Raw genomic sequence first — 20,643 nt, forward strand, 5'->3', positions numbered from 1 at the left:
GACAGGAACCATTGTATTTTACCTGTCCAGGTGTTTTCTGTAGTCCAAGCCTCTGCTTCATAATTCACATCCCTGAACTACAGTTTGGCGATTAGATTAGTCTAAGTCAACATTTCTTCACATTTCATCTTCTTAATTCCTGTTCCAAATGACAGTTGTGTTTGCTTACTCCTCCTCTTCTTCCCCCAGAAAGATTTGTCCCAGTCTTATAAACTAATCCTTCAAGGAGAAAACAGGATTAGACTGGCAATGCCATGGTTTTGGTAGTAGAATAACTGTGTTTTCCCAAACGCTCATAAATCCAACCTGCAGGTATGAGCCATAGGTCTGAGCTGCCACCCAGCTGTTCCAAATGAGCACCATGCTGCCCGGGTTCCTTGGCCATGCACCCTCCTCAGCTGCACTCCCTGTGAGCAGCCAGGGGAGAAGCTCCAGCAAAATACAATGAAGCTCCAGACATGGAGCCAGACTGCTGCAGCAGTAGGAAAGACAATTTTTCGTCAAGTAAAGACATGCCAAGTCTCTTGGTTCCCGTGCCTCTCACTGAAGTTGCCTGCTGTAAAACCCAGGTGGAATGTAAAATGCAGAAAAAAAAAAAAAAAAACAAAAAACCAAAAACCAAAAAACTAAACCAAGACAAACAGGATTTCCTGACTTTTCCTTGAGAAAGTAGGTTAGGCTGCACACAGGGTCCTTTTTTAGACAGAGATTACAGCTGAAGGGCCTGGTCCACCTAGATGGAGAGCAATAGGCAGCAGTGACAGTTTGATTGGAAAAGAGGCCAAACATGAGACATCTTGAGGAAATTAGAGTACAGCTATACTGTGTGACAGTCTTCAGTCACTGTATAGGTACAATCTACTTCTACATAACCCATTGCACATTTAATGAAAGTATAGCAGTAGACCAGTGTGAGATCCTGCACTTCCCACAGGAAGACCAGGATCCCTATCGTGGTTTTGCACTTAACCTCAAGGCACCCCTGCCTGCTCTAAGACTGCCAGACCTCACAGAGACCAGGGCAGGGGAAGGACAGGTCTGGAGGGGTCCCTAGGTCTGCCCAGCTCTGAACAAACTCCCTGCCTTCTCAAGGCAGAGGGCATGGCCGCTCTCCCCTGCCTCCTCCCGGCTGGTGGCCACAGTCACTCAGGCCATGAGCACAAGAGGGAAGTGCAAAACCCAATTCACCTACGCTGATCCCCAACTCAGCAAGGCACCCAAACCTCTCCCTCTCTCCAGCCTGCAAGAGGCATTACACAGAGGTGTTCCAACTGGCTACAAAGAGCAGTCAACCACCACTGAAGTACACAATGTCTTTTCTTCCTACACCACCATTCCCCCACCTCCTCTCTTCCTGCATTTAGGCAAGATTCACTATTAATTTTCCCCACATGCTCTGGGAAAGGGGAACCATTGTAGGATTTTTGGGTGGTGGTGAGGTATTATTTTGTTTGTATGTTTTCCAAAGCCAGTGGGCAGAGGGTGAGGCAAGCCTGTGCAAGTGTGCAGCAGCACTGCTGTGAGCTCCCATCAGCCCAAGTGGCACATTGCCTGGGGACACTGACGAAATACTTGGGCTTCTGCTTGATTGCACAAAATGCCCCTGAAATTGCCAGGTCAGGAGGAAAGGTGCAGTGCAGGAGGTGACAAACAGATAGCAAAGCCCTAAGAGACCAGCCAAAATCCCTGAGCCCTTCTCTACCTATACTGGTACCCATGAGCCAGGAAACTCACTCCATACCCTTCAACAACCAGAGATGAGTGCACAGATACTGAAGGTTTATCAGCTCCTCCTTCACAAGCATTGACATAATCACCCCCAAACTGTGTCTTCCAAGCACTTTTAAGACTCTTGCCATAAGAAAAATATTTGGTAGGTTTTTGCTGCTATTGAATGATTGTCTTTTTTCCCTTCTTATACGATGACGTGGTTTATCTTATTTGCTCAATGGGATCACTGCCTTTCCACTGAAGAGCCTATTTTAAATATCAACACAGGTTGGTATTTTAAGAGTTATTTAAAATGTCACCAGTCACAGAATGTTTAATTATTGCAAACATCTTTCAAAAAATTCCACCGTGGGTTTCTTGTGCCAAGTGATTTATTTCGGATATAATTTCTGTTTAATTAATAGGGGATTTAGCTCTGACCTGGAGGGTGTGAGAACCAGCAGAGGAGCTGGAGTTGAGTCGAGTTAACATTAAACCTGCTTGTGCCTGTTGGAGGCTGAGAAGGGAAAAAAAAACAACAAATCAGGCTGGCACTTATTCAGGTGCTGCTGCTACCCAGCAATATTCTCATGTTGATTGCAATGGAAAAATTGTAAAGGCAAACAGAACTTGGGGGGAAAGAATTAATCACCAGAATATGAACACTGTGCTTTGTTATTTGTTTTAACTATGTATATAATTTGCTATAGAGTATAATTACCCCTAATTTCAGCTGAGATAATATCTGGGCCACTCTTTGTTATTCATATAAGCTCAGAGAGCGTTTCTCAATCAGTCTGGCCTGAATTTCCTTACACCTTGAGAACAATTGGAATCAAGGACTAAAAGGCTATTTTGGGAGGGGGAAAAAAAAGGCGCACCTACTTAAAATTACAAAATTGGAAAATGCCTAATCTATGCTGCTCAAAACACCAGGTTACATCAGAACCAACTTTAATAACCTGTAAAAATCTCTTAGTATGACGCACATACAGCTGTCTAATATTGCTGCTTAAAATGCCTTCGTGTTAAATAAGATTCTATGCTGTAAAATTTTGCAAGGTGATAAAACAAAAAAATTATATAATAAATATAAACCATCTGCATTTTTAACAAGCCATTTGGAAATGGATTTAATTTATATTTAGAATTGTTTTGAAGTGTTCTCTTTTTTGAAAATGTCCCAGTTACAGTATATTAGGTTTTCAGTAGAAAGATTAAAAGAGCTGACGCACAAATAAACATGCATGCACACCCAGAGCAATTTCCAGAGCTATGAGAGCATTTGATTCTTCAAGGATACTACAGCTGGCTTTTAGTCACATAAAAAGGGTTAGTGTGTGCAATCCGCAGCTCTGGAAAATGGATTCATGAACACAAAAATGCATTAAAACAACATTAAGATTTTGGCAACAACCAACATAAGCCAGGAAACCGAGCTTCAGGCTGAACTCGCATCCTTAACTCCTTCCACGGTGCTTGCTGAAAGGGTCGGTCAGGTTCTGCAGGAGGGGAAAGCCCATCCTGGGGCTTCTAAACATCACAGCAGAGGCACCGAGGGGAGCCAGGACTCAGCGTGGTCAGGGCAAAAGAGAGAATGATGCTTTTTTGTACGACCCAGCTCCCGTGATATTATCTCCTCTAACAGACTCACATCTTGTGTCACAGCTCTGTTCAGCCCGGCATCTCCACTGAAAAGCTTTCCACTTAACTCCTTCATATTACTTCTACTGCCTTGCACTCCTACCTCTGATGCACAGGACACTCCCAAGTGCTTCCTGAGCATTTGTTTCCAGCAAACCTCCAATGCCAGCCAAGCAGGTATGAGCCAGCATTGTTCAATGATCTCAAAATTGCAAAGAGCTTTGTATGCCCTCGAATCACTGCCCAGCACCCTGGGCCCCCGTCCCCTCTCAGCTTGCCATCAGCTGCACATTAACCCCCCAAAGCTTAACTCAGCCCGTGGGAGACAGGTATTTGCCTTTTTGAACTCACTTCAGTTCAGCAATCCCCAAAACCACAGAGTGTTTTTATTCTGAGGAATCCCACTCCTAGAAGAACTGATGGTTTTGGCTGGTTTTGCCTTCTATTAGTTTCCTCTCTACAAATCCCTTCTTAATATTAAAAATCAGGATTTTCCCCCCAATACATGGATGGTGGTATAGTACAAAAAAAAGTAAAAAAAAAGGGGGCATTTTGGTCTGTCCTGAGCAGTCAATGTATAAAAAGGATGGGGCTGTAACCACTTTACTTCTTTTGCTACTCCTTCTCCCAGCAGAGCAACATCTACCAGGAAGCATTACAAAGTATGAGAAAGTTATTTTTTTTAAATAAATTAAGCAATGTATTAGTACTACAGGCATTATCATGCCTACTAATAAATATCTGAATGGTCATTTATTTAATTTTAAATCATTCACTCTATTAATAAGCAAATGCACTATTGACCAGATATCAAATGTAATTCTTCTCCCTGAAAACAGCTTCTGAGAGTGTTAAGTTCATCCTCATTAAGAAAAGGAAAGCTTTCATTGGACTTTCTCTTTCTATTTTATCATTTAATTACCTGGTGCTAATATCTGATTGATGACATTAAAGTTTGAACAAGCCAGGGATTTTTCAAAGACGCACCTCTGGACAGAAAACTGCATTTACATGCCCAGCATTTTGCGTTTTTTGGCACCTAATTGCCTTCCTGTCCCAATTATGTACAGCTAAAAGAGATCTACTCTCTTTGCTGTAGTATACACAATCCCAATTCTCTGTGCCCTCTCTTGTGTGCTCCTTCACAGCTTCTCTGTTAGCATCATCTCAGCTCACTGTCTGCTTGAGTATTCGAGTTTCTCACTCACTTTGGTTTTTTCTTTCCTTCCCAGAAACCCTTCACTGCTCGTGCAGCCTCAGGAATGTCAGGACTCAGAAGGAAATGTTTTAAATCTAATTATAAACCTGTATTTATATTTTCACCTTGCAGTTTTCAAGCTTTGAGGGAGAGGAAGAATTCCTTTCTAACTCTGAAATCAGGAAGTTCTGCCAAAATGATTTACACAGCTGGCATCTCACCCTCAACACATAAGTGGGGCAGTCATCTCCAAGCATTTCCTTTTTCCCTTCCTATGTAATTCCTCTGTTCCCTTTCCTAATTGCTGGGGACTTTGAGTTTGTGGTTTCTGTCTCCCCCCAAAAAAAAACCCAAAACATTAGAAACAAACAGAGGAACTTCATATCTCATTTGTATCTACTTCCTCTCTCCATTTTCACTCACTCAACCAAGGAGAAAGGAAGCTGTATTTCCAGAAAAGAGGAAGGATTTAGAGGGTAAAACATCATCCTTTGGCTATTTTCTGGATTACTTGTTTCCAGATAAGAATGCATGCCAAAAAAAGGGTAGCTGCCCAGGGAGCTGGAGCTCTTCAAGCAGAAAAGACACTGGAATGGCAAGATGGCAAGATTTTTCCAGCAGGAAGTTAACCTTACAAATAACAGTTTCTCATGTATTCCCTAGCCACATATTTTCAGCATCAAAATTCCCCAGAAGCAGTGATCTTACAGCACCAACAATATCAGGATAAGAATTTTAGACAAGCAGAAAAAAAAGAGAAAGTTAAAGTGATAAAAGTCTGAGAGGAATGTAAAACTGCTTTGAGGGTGACTGTTTTCCCCTCTGGGTTTCCCACTTCCTCCTAACAAGGACTGGAGAAGGGAGAAACTCCTTTTTTTCAGATCTTCAGATGCACACAGAGAGCATGTTCCAATAACAAACAAAATCACAGATCTTTAAAAAAATATATATACAACCACCACCATCAGGGCATGAAGCAGGTTTGGAGGTGCGTAATACCAGTGGAAATCACTGAACAGGAGAACTTAAACCTATTCTGAATAATGGACCAAGATAAGGCACAATGCTGTTTTCAAAGCAGGAATTTTTTCTTTGTCATCAAAAACATAACAAAACAAAAAAAAAAAGAGCCAAAGAAAACATCAGTTACAGAATTTCACCTCTGAGTTCAGCACAGAACCATTCAGCACAAGATAGCAACCCTCAGTGCAGAAAAACAAAACCCCAAGTAATTCTCCTGTTGCCTGATGTTTCTCCAGCACCCCAGATCTCCTCTCCCAAGAGCATACACAGACACACACACACTCTCACCACCTACCAATATTCCCTACCCTAAGGAGGCTTCAGGCACCACCTTGAAAACTGCAGGGTGAAAATATAAATACAAGTTTATAATTAGATTTAAAAAATTTCCTTCTGAGTCCTGACATTCCTGAGGCTGCATGAGCAGTGAAGGTTTCTGGGAAGAAAAAAAAATAAAGCAAGAGACTCAAATACTCAAGCAGACGGTGAGCTGAGATGATGCTAACAGAGAAGTTGTGAAGGAGCTCCTGTGAATGTGGGCTAAGCAAAGATCTGGGTCTCCTTCAAAGGCCCTGGAGGGACTTCAGCTGGGCTTTCTTCAGGGGGCACGTCTGCAAATCCACACTGCCCATCAGAGAAATGTTGTTCAGGGGAACACACGTGACTGATTTGCTCACACAGGTTGGAGTGTTTGCATGCCCAGTTCGGCAGGTGTTTTATGTTGGGACACAGGAAAAATCCTATGCCTGCATCCACCAGTGGCAATACCCCAAGAATAAGGAAACTGATGCTTCTCCATTGCTTTCTAAAAATCTCAATCCTAGAACACACACTGTGTGTCAGTTAAGCGCTCAGACAAGACTGAAGTGGAGCCTTTTGTGGCCCAGCTCTAGCTCAGGACTAATTCAGTGGGGCTGCTGACATTCCACTGGACAGTCACCACAACTGGGACAGTCACCCAAATTCTCACAGAGTCAGGCTCTGCTCAGGGACAAGGGGGGTAACTGCAGTCCACTGCAAAAAAACAAAATGGGGAAAGAGTGCTTATTGCTTGCTTCTACATTCTTAATTTACAGGGTATTATATTGTAGAACACCCTGAAGTCCATTCATGGACTGTTGCACAGTCCAGAGCAAAAAAAAAAAAAAAAGGTATTTCAAGGCTTCCTCCTTTCTTGGCCAGGACCAGCACATGAAAGAAGAATGCTCCTTCACCTTTTCCCACCCTGGGCTCAGCTCCAATAATGTATTATTTCTCTTCTTCCACCCCTACACCACCCCTACATCATCTACTGGTGTTTTTCTCCTTCATGCTGCAGTATAGGCAGTGGATGTTGATGAGGTGATAGCTGTAGCAATTCTAGAAAAGCAGCTTTTCAGATAATTTCTCATGACCTTGATATTCAAACTGTTCCTTTTCACACAGAATACAGATCTACTTGCCCATGTATCAGCATGTAGTAGTCACTGGAAAAGTCTGAGAGGTAGGATATTTAACAGGAGCCCTGATTTCATTCTCTCACCCTTTCTCTCAAGAAAAGTTACTTGCAATCATTATCTTTGCTCTAAGAGTGCACATATCTTAAGGGCAGCCAAGACGGCAGCAGAAAAACAAAGGGTAAATTTCAGTAAAAGCATTATTACAAAATCTAGTCAAGCATTGTAAATAGAACTGCCATATTATTATTGAGAAAAGGTGTAGTGCCCATGCAAACTACATATTTGATTAGGATCTGAACTCTTTGCTGAACCATGAATCTGAAATAATTTAGGTGATACATATAAATTTAATTTCTTTGTTCAACATTCCACATCTGAAACGATGCACTGCAAATGTGCAGCTCTCACTGAAGTCTGCAAAATGAGTCTTCTTATAACTCGCCTATACTGTGTGGAAATAATCTGAAATAATCTTAAAGGAAAAGGAATAAACCTATTTTAAAAACAGCTGAGTCCTTTAGATTGTATACCATAACCAATTTATGGAGATAAATGGAATTCAATATTAAAGAAATACTGGGTTTTCCCCTCCTGTGGAAAATTTAAATGCAGAAACAAAAGGGGAAAAAAAGAAAGGAAAAAAAAAAGAGAAAGAAAAAGAAGGAAAGAAAGAAGAGGTAAGATACAAGTAATACTTGGCTATTGTTTCTATATCAGTGCCTGCTAGAGGCACTTCACCTTGTTTTTCCTGGCCCAAGCTAAAGGCTAGCTGATTGTGGAAATGACTCATTCCATCTCTATAATGGAGATACACCAGCTATTGGACATCTTTATTTCTCATTCATTAAATGAATCCAGTGTCTACTGCTGTGATAGCCATCAACAGACACAGACAAGGAAATAAAAAAAAAGGGGAAAGAGCAAGAGGGAGAATACAAATGAATATTATAGACTACTGTATGGGCCCTATTACTAAAAATGAATACAGAATACTCTAAAAAAATACATTAAGCCGGTATTGGCTTACAATGAGGTCAATATTGTGATTCATTTAACTCAGGGGACAATAAATCTTGATATTGACTGAAAACATAAGTCAATATGCGTACTGTTGTGTGCATTCCATTATAAAAACGAGGTGGGTAAGTGTAATGGAGAACACTTTCAGAAGAAAATTAGTTTTGCCAAAAGATTTTATCTGGTTTTTAAATTCACTGCTGCAGACCAGGATAGCTGAATCCTTGTCCCTCACCTGTGAGGCTGTAAGTTGGGCTGGGGCTGGAGACCATCTCATCCCAGATACACTGGAAAGCTCCAGCACAAATGGGAGCCTTAGAGGCCCAGAAAAGGTGCCAGGCTGTAGAAGACAGTGACCTTTATATGGCTGATCTTGTAACATTTAAGGCTATTTGTGCCATCTCCAGGGATGGCTTCCATGAGAAGAAGTCAAATATAACCAAACCTTTCAAACTGATATGGAAGAAAGGAGTCAGAGGATCTGTCTAGATTTCTTCAGCTTTAGGTTGTGTTGAGCTGTAAGATTCTCTTTCTCTAATGATCTGGAAAATTTTTTTTAAAAAATAAATCAAAACCCCTCCCAAAAAAGCAAAGAAACCCACATACATGCAAAAAGAAAACCCTCACATTTTTAAAAAAATCAGTTAAAAGCAGAGGCTGTGGGCCTAATATCCAAGCTCTCAGGGCAGCTCAGCTCCCACTCTGAACTCTACCAATGCAGCCTGGCACTGATATAAGACCAGGCAGAAAAACCAAGAAGGCCTCACAGTGCTTATAGCTCTGGGAGATTGTAATAAAAAGCCCCATTTTTGCAGAAATATTTTGATGTCAGCAGACTGTCTGGCCACAGCATAATTCTGCTGGAAATCTCCCACCTACACCTAAACTGTAGACACTGGGCTTACCTGCCCATGCTGTCTAAGCACAGTTATCATTCTTCCTTGCTGCAAGGTCTTCCAAAACATCTCTTAAAGACCAGCTGGGCCAAGTGACCCAGGGAACCCACATGAAGCTCCAGCTGATTCCATTAGCACCTGACCTCCTGCATCCATGTACAGGCCAACCTGCTCTACAAACACTGAGCCTGCACAGTGGGCACTTCCTAAAAGACAAAGAAAAAGCTGCATGGCTTTAAAAAGCCCTGCTCTTGTAAAAGCATCCTGTTTAACTGAAAAAAAGTTGTGCTACTATCAATGAAATGTTTTAACAGTAAAATTAAATTTTCCACAAGCTACAGGAACGGCATGTGACATCCCAGGCAATCATCTGGCCCCAAGTTACTGACCTCTGAAGTCAGCCAAGGTGAAGAGTAAAACTTACTGGCTCAGCATGTAACCAGCTTCAGCAAGTCAGCAACTGAGGAGGATTCCCTTTCTGATCTTATATCCAAAGATGCTGAACCCCCACCACCACTGCCCAATTCCCCAGGAAAAGGGATGGGCAGCATATGCAGATAAGAGGAGAAAAAGATCCCACCCATCAGTGATATTGCAAAAGGAAAATCACATGACCAGGACAGAAGCCTGCAGGAATCCAGCTTTTATGCAAGCCAGGATGACACACCCCTATATGGGTACATGTACACATAAATACACACACATTTCTGTGACAGTGCTTCCACACACAGTCAATCACACGGAGAAGGGAACATGACTAGGGGTACCTTAGTCAGTGTTTCCTGCATAAAACTAGCATGGCAACATGCTACAAAATAATGTAAAAGAGCAGAAGACCACTTCTTACAGGACAAGCTTGATGTCACAGAGCCAGAATGTCACCCAGGCTGGTTCACAAGAGCACTGCCCTCTTCAACCTGCTTTCATCCACGTTGGCTCGGGGACAGGTGGCAGCGATCAATACCCACATGCTGAGCTGTAACGACTGAGAGCACTCCTGGGTTAATGCATCTCTGAAAGAAGCCAGGAAGCTCCATGCCACTGCATACACAAAATACAGAGGTTACAGAAACAGGGACCTTGCACAAGTGAAAAATGCCTGCAGTTGTTTAGGAAAGCATACATCCCAACAGAGCACTGAGGCTGGGTACCACAAGCCATCATCTCACTTAAATGTTTAGGAAAGAGTGGCAGACAGCAAAATTACTGCTCTTTACTCCCACCACTCCTATCTGGGTATGGGTTAATCACGCCTGCCTCTCTCCTAGTCCTACATATTGTCCCGTTTCCAGCCAGGACAGGGTTAATTTTTGCAGTAACCTGGAGAGGGTAAGCCAGGTATGGCCAGGACCCAGAGGTTATTCTATACCACTTCATGTCACTGCCAGGGCTGAGGGAAAGGGAGTCTCTTCCAGGGAGAAGGGGCCTCTTCCAGTTGGCATAGCATTGAGAGGGAGCAGTTGGGTGTTGTCTGCTATCAGAGGGTTTCCTTGGCAATTGTTCACCTCTTTCTTGTACCCTCTGTCATTATTACTGTTGCTATTTATTTTCTTATCTCATTGTTGTTTCCAATAAATTGTTCTTATCTCAATATGTGAGCTTTACCTTTTGAGCCTCCAATTCTCCTTTCCATCCCACTGTAGAGGGAAGCTAAATAGGAGCGAGCAAGAGGCTCATGATTTGGAGATTCTCAGTAGGAGCACTAAACTGGGGAGTACCATTCCTAGACCATGATGCTTAAAAGAAAGCAAAAGAGTGCATAGGCAATGACCTTGTAAGATTTCTTGCTTTATGTGACATCTTTCTTAATATGCAGCACTGATTTGCCTATCCCTATGGTGCTCCTGACAAAGACAGCTCACAAGGATCAGGCCAGCAGCAGAAGCAGAGGGAAGGACATCTCACTAATTTTAATGGATATGTCAGCACTCTGTTGTCCTGCCAACCTTGTTGAATAAGGTTGCCAACCTTTCTCTCAGCAGAGAGCACATCCTTGCTGGGAAGGACTAGTCAGAGCCTTGATCAAGGCCCATTTCAAACCTCAAGTCTGGCTATATGCACTGTGGACTCCAACAAGCCAAGATGCAGGTCTTGGTTACATTACTGCATGTCAGCAGTTTACAGACATGCTCCTGCAACCAAAGCTTTGCCTGAAACTCCCCCAAGAAGAAAATCAGCACCTGCCTGTGTTTATGTCTGGACAGATATTACCTGGCTTGGCTGCTTGCAAAAAGAGTCCCCCATTCCCTTTCCTACTGAGAGTCAAAATCCTGCTGTCTGGCATAGAAAGTGAGAAGAGTTTCAGCTGCCCTGGGCAGCAGCCAGGTGTCTTCTGGCAGTGGGGCACTGCATCAGGTGGAACTGGGATGCAGCTCCATTGCAAGTGAGTGCCCACACATCCAGGTACGGGCAGGAGCTCTCCTCGTTGCATATGGACCTGCTTACAGTTGGGAAGGAGGCTGGGATCCTGGCTCAGCTACATCCCAGGCAAAGGACAGCAGTGGGATAGGGAGGAGGAAGATAACCACTTCCAGCTAAAAACGGACACTTCACAAACTTTGTGCAAAGCTTGCTGGTTTGAGCCAGCGGTAAGGTTGGAGAAAGCTGGTCACTCTCCTTCACCTAAGAAAAACAAGAAACAAAAAAACCCCAAAGACCCTTAAAATTGTACAAAGGCATAACATGCCACTGCTTTACAAATTAAAAATACTAGAATTTGTTCCCATGGAAATCTTCAGGAGCCTTTATTCTTTTCCTGAGTAAGAAGAAATCTGTTTTCTATTTTTTTGGGACCCAAAACCACAGAGACACTCTGCTCAGTGTGTTCAGATTTTCTCTCCCTCAGCCCAGTCTGCCCCCACAGTGAGTGCTGAGGCAGAGCCCCAGACCCTGCAGCCTGGCTTGGAAGTCACTCCCAATTGGTGCCAAGGTAGGTTAATTATGAGAACAACTCTTCCTGCTGCCCAGGTGTAAATCCACTTGTGCACCCAGCTGCTTCCATGCAGCAGGGGGACACAGCAAACCCAGACAACACTGGGAAGCCAAAGGTAAGTTCAGAGTTTGCAGGCAGAGCCCCAGCTATTAACAGATTATTGTGGGGACACACACACACACCTTCCTTCACACCTATGTCCAGGCTAGAACTTTAATTCCTCTCCCGGGTTTGGCCTCCCTGCTCATACTTCCATCTCATATCACACTGCCCCCATAAGAAACCAGGCATCCTGGCACAAAGCAGAGTGTTCAGCCCCCAGACTGTGTGAGGTTTGGGACTATTACATGTACTTCACAGCTCAGACCCAGCTCAACATAAAACATTCTGTTATTCTCTCTCTCTTTTTTTCCTTTCCCCTTTTCTGAAAGATTCCTCCAGAGATAGACAAGGAGGAAGCATTTTTGCCTCCAAGAAAGAATGAAAATTACAACCCTATCTACATAGCAAAGGATACTTTACCCCTGGGTGCAGAACAAGACGGCTGAAAGAAATGTAAGCTAACACAAAAATTATGAGCAACTTTGGATGTGGGTAGGTCTCTGGTGTGAGACCGGTATACAATCCTTTCTTATTTCTTCCTCCTTTTTGTTTCTAAGATGCAGATAGATATTCAGATCATATAGTGGGCAAGACAGATAAATAAATAAAGTTTTCAAGATTGCAGAATATGTACAGCTCTGTGGTTGGGACTCTAATCACACAGGCAAGGATGAAGAAGTCCTAAAGAACTAGTAAGAACAGGAAGATGAAATACATTCAGTGCTGTGATAATTAATTAAACTACTTCAGTTAGGGACACAGGTTGGTGCCATTTCTTGTGCAATGTATTTATAGGCATCAGTCCAACAATGATGGAGAGTGAAACCTTGTCTGAAATACTGCTCTTCAACAGCCGGATAAGCACACTAGAACAGCTCTCAAACATGTAAGCCAGCTCTTTTCCAGCCCTCAGTTATTCTCTGCCAGCTGTTTAGTCTTCCATAAAGAATACCTACATTTTTCCCGCATTCAAACATTTTATCAAACTGCCATATAAAAGTCAATGGATATTAAAACACAGTAGTACTGTATATTCTTGCTACAGCCCCAAATTCAATTATAATCCTTCAAGACCCCAGGGAAAAGTTACAAGTGGAAACACTATGTGCTAAAAAAATGAGAAACTATGACATTCAGCATTTGTAAGTTTATTTCTACTGCCTTTCCTCGGGAAAGCAGGTACAAATAATTTGCAGTCATCATATTGTTTTTATTTGGAATCCCTCCTTTTCTTTGCTGCTAACTGCAGGTAATCTTTAGTTTTAGTTGTCTTGCTTATGAGGATACCAAAAGATTCTCCTCTCTACCTAGATGCTTCCAAAGCATTAAGCTTGTGACTAAACAAGGGAGTAGATTCAAAAGCCATAATGCTCCCCATACCAGTCACCAGCAACTGCATCAGAAAAACAAATAAACAAAAATAGGCTTTTTTACTTCTCCCCCCGCCTTTTTTATTTTTTCATAGATACCTTTAAAGACTTTTACTTTGAGCGAATATGGGACTCGTCACTTGATGATTAATTTGCATGTTGATAGGCAGTCAGTGTAGCAGCTTTCAGATTAGGGACATTCCGCTGCACACTAAAAGGCACAAAGAACAAAAAGTGAATTTCAATCTTGCCCTTCTTTTCCAGTCAGTGCATTCCCAGCCCATGTCTATTGATGAGCAGTTGGAACAATACCAAAATGCAGTGTAAGATCAATCCTGCTGTTTACTTCGCTGAGCTGAAGGAACAAAGGACAGAAGAAAGGACTTAAACCCAGCTATAGCAAAAGAGTGGGGATGAAGGATGAAAAATGTGCCTGATGGGCAGTAGCACAGAGTAAACTCATTTAGAAAATAGGCAGCTCCAGCTGAGATAAAACCAATGATGATTTGTATTTTGTACTGTATCTTCAGGGGATAAAAGCACTTCTATCAGATACCATTGGAGGCAAACTTGAAACACTGCAGTAAAATGCTATGTTCCCTACCAGGGAGAGAATAAAAATTCCCATAATTGCAAAAGAGTGTTAAATATCTGATTGTGCATGCCTTTTTCCTCCCATGGTGAGATAACTCAACTCGGTCCTCTTTTTAACTTCACAGGACCTGTCTAATAGAATATTCAGCTGGATGTTTTTGTATCAAATGCAGCATGACGCCATGTTTTACTTTGATAAATACTGATAATTGTAATTTGGGGGATTATTAGCCTTTAAGACTTTTTTTTTTTTTTAAAAAAAAAAGGAAGCTATTTCAAATGAGAAGGAACTCAAGTGCCTGAACAGGCAGGAAGATGTGAAGAGAGAGGACAAAGTTCTTCTTCAAATGCAAATGCCTTAACAAACTGTAACTAATGAGAAGGAGAAAATAAAACACTCCCTTCTATTGCTAAACATAAATTATTCTAAATCAAAAATCTATTTACTTTTACTGAAAGGCAAGAATATATGACACAATGAACTACCACCATCTCAGGCAAGGACAGCACAACACAGAATAATAGAGATGGTAAAAATGAACAGCAGGAGAATTTATGGTATCTTTGTTGATATTGAAGTACAGGGGAATTTTGCTGTTTACTGATCACCATTTACAGGGTTTGTTCACCTCTTTAGCTCAAAAAATTACTTCCCAGAGGCTGTTACTTGCTGACAGGGATGTGTTGGCTCCTCACACTGATCAATGTACATTCTTCCAGTAAGGATAAAATTTGAAGTAATTTATTTGATTTTCTATGAAGCTTCAGAAGAATCTCTGACTGTCACCAAGCAGCAGAAAAACAATGCTCCCATACGCAGGAGTAAGCACTTGGAGACAATTATAAATTGACCTGCCTAGACACCAGCACACCAGAGTGTGAACACTGTCTTTGCACATAGGGAGTTGGTGTAGATACTATATACACACATATGTATATGCATTGTGGGGTAGGGAAGCTTATTGTTTAAGGGAATAAGAGGCAACAATAGCAGAAAGTACATAGAAAAATCTGAGAGATTTGCACAAACCTTACATTTGAGAAAAACCTCTGTGGTACATCCAAATGCAGCTGAGCCAGCACGGCAGGAAGGATAAAGGAGCTAAAGTTAGGTACAAATATCTCTACTGCTGACTCAACAGCTGAGATTTTTCTGTGGGTTGATGAAGATCCAAAACATTTTCTCCATTTCACCTCACTTTCCAACCCCACTGTTTACTCTGAAGTGACCTGATATGTCTCTTTTGTCCCAAGATACAATAGCTAAGAAACTTGGGTCCTGATTCTGCAACTCTCTTTTTTCACTGTTATTCAGCAGCAGACGTCAAAGCACTGCTGATTAAAAGCCAGCATATTAGAATTAGAAAGGAGGTACATTCTGTCTTGTGTTAACATCGCTGCTACCAGCCCATTTCTCTGCTAGAAATTTAAACCCTCTTTCTTACTAAAATATTACACTTGTGGGTGCTCTCCTGCAGTCTAACAGCCTTCCAAAAATTAGCCCAGCTGAGCAATAACATCCACCTTGCCCCGGTGAGAGAGAATAGCACTGTGTATGGACCAGTTCCCAGAGAAAGGAAGGGGTTTGGGTCTATTTACGGCAACTTTCTCTGAATTTATAAGTATTTCTGTTTAGTTCTGAGTGCACCCTCTCTCTCCTTACATAACAAACAACAGAATCAGACAAACTGCTGTTAATTTTAACTCTCTCTTCAGAACATTCATACAAGCACACCCACCCATGTTTGGAAAGAATCCTCTATATTTATCCATAAGCATAAATATTTGGTACACTGATGGATCTTAAATTTTTAACTATGTTCTTCCAAGCTGAGAGTTCATGTTTCTTCAGAGACAACACAAGCCAGTTTATAACCCTCTAGAAACTCACAGACTCTGATAAAGGTTCACAGCTGAAATAACCCTTACTACAGTGGTGAAAATACAACACCATCAGTATAAAATAAGGCAGCATTATTCTAAGCAATCCTGTGTCCATAAATAGTGCAAGATTAAAGTGCCTATAAATTGCAGAGTCTTATTTACTTCTAGATACAATTACATTTACAACAGATAAATGTCCAAAGTCTTTGAAATCTTAAGTCCCTGGTGTGAATTTCTGGATGCAAACCTATGCTGCATGTATGCGTAATGCACATTCCTGTCAAGAATATAATTCATAGGGAGTCTAGTGAGAAAAACCTACCTCCTTCTTCTAGCTTTTTTCCCTACTGTCATTTGCCCTCTGATGGAATCCCTGACAGTTGCCTTGAGTTTCTACAGTGCTGCAACTAATAAAAGAAACAAACAACCCAGTCACATTCTTTTCCCTTCTAATTAAATGGCATCAGCAGGTGATGCTCAGGTCTGTAAAGCTGTATATGGCCACACCTCCCCAGCCCTTTTCAAGGAGAGAAGTTCTGTTCACCTTTTGGGAATGGCCTGCTTGCATCCCCAGCAGGGTGAGCACAGCAGCTCTCAGGAGACCCACAGCTCAGAACCAACAACACAAACACAAAGCTAAATTTTCAGTAGCTGCCGGGTATTTGAGGTTCCCTGACACATCAGCTGAATTCCTCAGGTCAAGGAAGTTGAGCCTTTCTGCTTTTGAAAGAAATTGTCCTTTTGCAATAGAAGGGCAGGAAAAGAACGCTTGAATGCTTTACCCTTGCTACTAAATGAGAGAAGAACCTTAAAAGGATTGAGAGTTGCAAAAGGAAGCACATCATGTGAAACATGGGCACACAGACCAGCCAGCACTGCTAGGGAACATGCTCAGCACACCAAGGACAAGCCCTCTGTCCCCCACCCAAGGTTCATGCCTAAACAGGCACAACTAATATTTGACCTACACACTGCAAAACAGGACTATAACAAACAAAATACACCAAGAAACATCATTCAGCCTCCCCAAAGAGTTTTTGAAATCTCAATGTTATTTAATTCCTTAATTACTAATCACTTAATTACTTTAATCCCACAAACAAGATTTTTTTGCGTAACTGACACATTTTTAGAGATTATCCAAAATTTCACAGACCTTGCCAATTCACAAAAAACCAGCCAACCAGACCTCAAAATTGCACTAGTGTCTTTAGAATTTCCCCCTCTTCCTCAGCTCACCTCTTTTTTCAGTTCAGTGCAAACATAAGAATACAAAGATAATGTAGACTAACTTATCTTTTTGAGGTTGGGCATGCTGGTATCCTTGTTTTAAAGGGAGGAAAAGTTCCCAAGACTTTAGAGACCTTATGAACCTACAGATGGGCTGGTGGCAAGAAATCAAGCACAAACTCCAGGCTAGGTGGCTTATCTTGACAGCTGAACCATCAGCTCAGTTTATCCCTGAATTTAAGTACAGTAAGGGGCATTTACTGGAAGAAGCACTCCAACAGCCTCTGCATAGATCTTGGTGATGCCAACAACAGAGTGTTGGACGCAACCAGTTCTTGGCATCTTTCCAAGCAGCTGGTAGGCACAAAGGTAATGCCCAGATATCAGAGGAGATGCTCCATGAAATCTTACCTTTCTTGCCCAGTTCTAGCAAAGATTTTCTGAACTTTCCTTTACAGTTCAACTGGCTTGGACCAAAGCCAGTTTATTCCTAAAGATTTCCACTAACATTATTCTATCACTGCCTCCCTCCAAAGAGCTCAGATCTTGGAGCAGACACAGCTGGCCTATCCAGAACATCCTGTCCTGGAGCATTTTGCTGTCAAAATGCAACATCCTCTTCATCTCAGAGACCTCTATTCTTCAAGCCAGAGTAGTAGACAGACATACCCTAAGCAGGCACTAATATGTTTTAAAAGGCAAGTCATGAAAGAAAACAAAATATCCAGTGCAAAGACAGAGAAATGAAGAAGCAGGAGGACTAAGAGTCTCTCTAATAGGTTTCTGTAATTTGCATCTTAAAAAAAAAAAAAGTTTCACAACTTGAGCTTGGACAAGAAACCAACTCCACAGCTCTGTGAGGTAATTACAGCAGTTTCCAAAAGAGGTTCTGGAGCACACAGATGACAGGCAGAACATGAACTAAGAGGCTAAGAATGGGAACAGCAAGTAACAACAGGTCAGAGAGCAAGGCTTGAAACTGTGCTTTTAAGGGGTTAGGGTGGAAATAAATAAATAAATAAATAAATAAATAAATAAAAGAACCCTGAAAGTCAGTGCTGACTTTTATCAGGGACCAGGGTCAGTGCTGGGAATGGCTGCTCTAAAAGGCTGGACTCCATCAGCCCTTGAACTGCTGACATCTGTGGGATTTACCGATGGCAGCAGCAGACTTCAGGCTGATGTCTATGGCTCTGACCTGCAGGCACCAGCATTTCCAGGGCTTTTCATAGGACCAGCTGCCTTCCCCAAGACAAAACCATAGGCTCCAAGCATAGCCCATGAACCCTCTCTGCTCCATACCACAGCAAATCACTTGGATGAGCAACAGTGGATTTCAGAGGTAAAACCAATGCAGTGGGGCACATCCCCAACAGCTGCTGTTTGAGGCTGACTGCAGACTCCAGCATCCATTACATTTGGGTGACATCCAGAGTGTCCTGCAGCTATAAAGGCTAGAAACTTCCCCAAACACACATTTCAACACCACCACCAAATGTTACTCTGTTTCCTATATCTTGATATCCCTTCCCTTGTTTTCTCAGCTTTCCCAAGCTTCTGTGTCATATGCTCCTTCCCAGTCCAGCCTTCCCCAGAATTATGGGGAGGAGAACAGGATTGAGATGTTAAAAACTAGCAGTTTTCTAAAAAGCTAAATCATACAATGGATTGAAATCAGATGTTCAGGCTCTGCACAGGCAGTTCTCATGGAATGTCTGCAGTGCAGGAATCAAACGTTATCACTATCTGGCTGATGTGATTAAATGAAACACGTCAGTGGTGAGTCTGGCTCCGCATGTTCAGATGTCAAAATCTCTTTCCACTCTCCTGAAAAACCAAACCAAGAAACTTGTCTCAAATTACCACACCTTCCACTTTTCCCAGCAGTGAGGTCAGGAGCTCCACAGATAAGAAGGAATTATTCTTTATGCTACAAGAGGTCTAGTGAGTCTGATTCTGTATTTTCTATGTGAATAAAAACTCATACAGATCCCAAAAATAATGTCTTCATCTAAGGATGTCAAGGAGGATCATCTCAGGTCCCTAAGAGGGAATAGCATGGAGAAGTCTGCTCAGACAATCCATATACAGGCAGCAGCATTAGGAAAACCTAAACAGTCTCTATGACATGCTGCACACCCCTCCAGATATTTACACATTTGCTGTAGAAAAATGGTGCAAATGACTGAAGTACAGAGAAGAATTTAATTTTCTCAGAGAAAGTGTCTCTCTCCTCAGCCCTCACACCACAAGCAGTTTGGTCTCAGATACATTTGCTCCATTTGGAAACCTTCACAAAAAGTTTCACCATCATCAAGAAACAAAACCCCTGGAAAATTAAAAACGTGCAGCTATCATAAGAGGAAATTTATACCAAACTATCCCTCCACCCTGTAATGAGAGCAGGCAGGGTCAAGGGGAGATAATTAGCAAAAGGGGATTAAAAGAAAAAAAAGAAGAAAGGGAAAGAGAAGAGAAGAGAAGAGAAGAGAAGAGAAGAGAAGAGAAGAGAAGAGAAGAGAAGAGAAGAGAAGAGAAGAGAAGAGAAGAGAAGAGAAGAGAAGAGAAGAGAAGAGAAGAGAAGAATAAATCAAGGAGCAGGGAGGAATGGATGTCTGAGCTCTTCTCCTTTTGTACTTGGGGTCAGCAGCTTAATTTTCTCTTACATTTGAGTTGTTTTTAATTTCCAGGAAGTCTTCTCAGATATCTTGAAACTTTGCCAAATTATCATTAAGCCAATATTTTATCTCCTCATAAAAATGCTACAGTATCTCCCCCACTCAATACATACTGCAGGAATAGATCTTAAATCAGGGAGGATGGGAATTTGTTTTTAAAATGACTTAACTATTTCAACCATCCCAGGGAGAAGGAAAAGCTTTAAGGGAAAAAAAGATCCCTTTAGTGCTGTCCTCCCCAAATATAATAATTATTTTCCTGTGGCTCTGTTTAAAATATCAGCACCACATATCAACATTATGTTTGCTCTTCACCTTGCACAGCTGACCACAAATGAAGTATCACAAGAAAAATAGCTATTAAACTTCCATGTGTGAGGCACTTACAGACATGTGATCTACATGGAAGCTTCACAAATCCATCATTAGTCATGGTCTCCAGAAGCCCTGCAGGGAGGAAGCAAGAAAACCAAAAGCACACTGAAGTACAAACATTCCTTTGTGGATCATAATAACTTGAGAGAGAAAAGGGATGCTCAGGCAGTTAACAAGTATGAGTCCAGCCCAAAATGGATGTTTGACAGCCCTTTCCTTTATTAAAACAGTGCATTTTCAGAGCAGAGATTTTTTGCTCCTGTTGTCACTACTTCAAACAAACAAACAAAAGACAAACTCCGTAAATAAGCCCAAATTTGGCCCAGCAGAATAGCTGCACCATTCTGTAAATATGGCAGTTTGGTGAGGTCTCTTGTCATTGTGGAAAAGTCTAGTAAAGAGCACAACTCCAGGTAAATGAGGTATAAGAAATGCAGGGAACTTATCTAGCCCATCATTAACCTCATTCTGAGACAGCCCCAGAGGCAGTTCTTTAGCCACCAGCACAGCCAGCTGTCAACTGTGTCAAACCAGTAACGGGTTCGTTAGCT

At 41.9% G+C, this 20,643-nt stretch overlaps 1 long non-coding RNA gene across 1 annotated transcript in view; it reads right to left on the reverse strand.

Annotated features, from left to right (window-relative positions):
* The window catches only part of LOC118685606 (uncharacterized), a 55,878-nt gene extending 35,737 nt beyond the window's left edge, over nt 1-20,141 (reverse strand). The window contains exon 1 of the long non-coding RNA XR_004979998.2: nt 20,105-20,141. This is a non-coding gene — a long non-coding RNA (uncharacterized LOC118685606). The remainder of the gene's footprint in view (nt 1-20,104) is intronic.
* Nucleotides 20,142-20,643: the final 502 nt, after the last annotated feature.

Source organism: Molothrus ater, chromosome 3, assembly GCF_012460135.2.
Source record: "Molothrus ater isolate BHLD 08-10-18 breed brown headed cowbird chromosome 3, BPBGC_Mater_1.1, whole genome shotgun sequence".
Lineage (NCBI taxonomy): Eukaryota > Metazoa > Chordata > Aves > Passeriformes > Icteridae > Molothrus > Molothrus ater.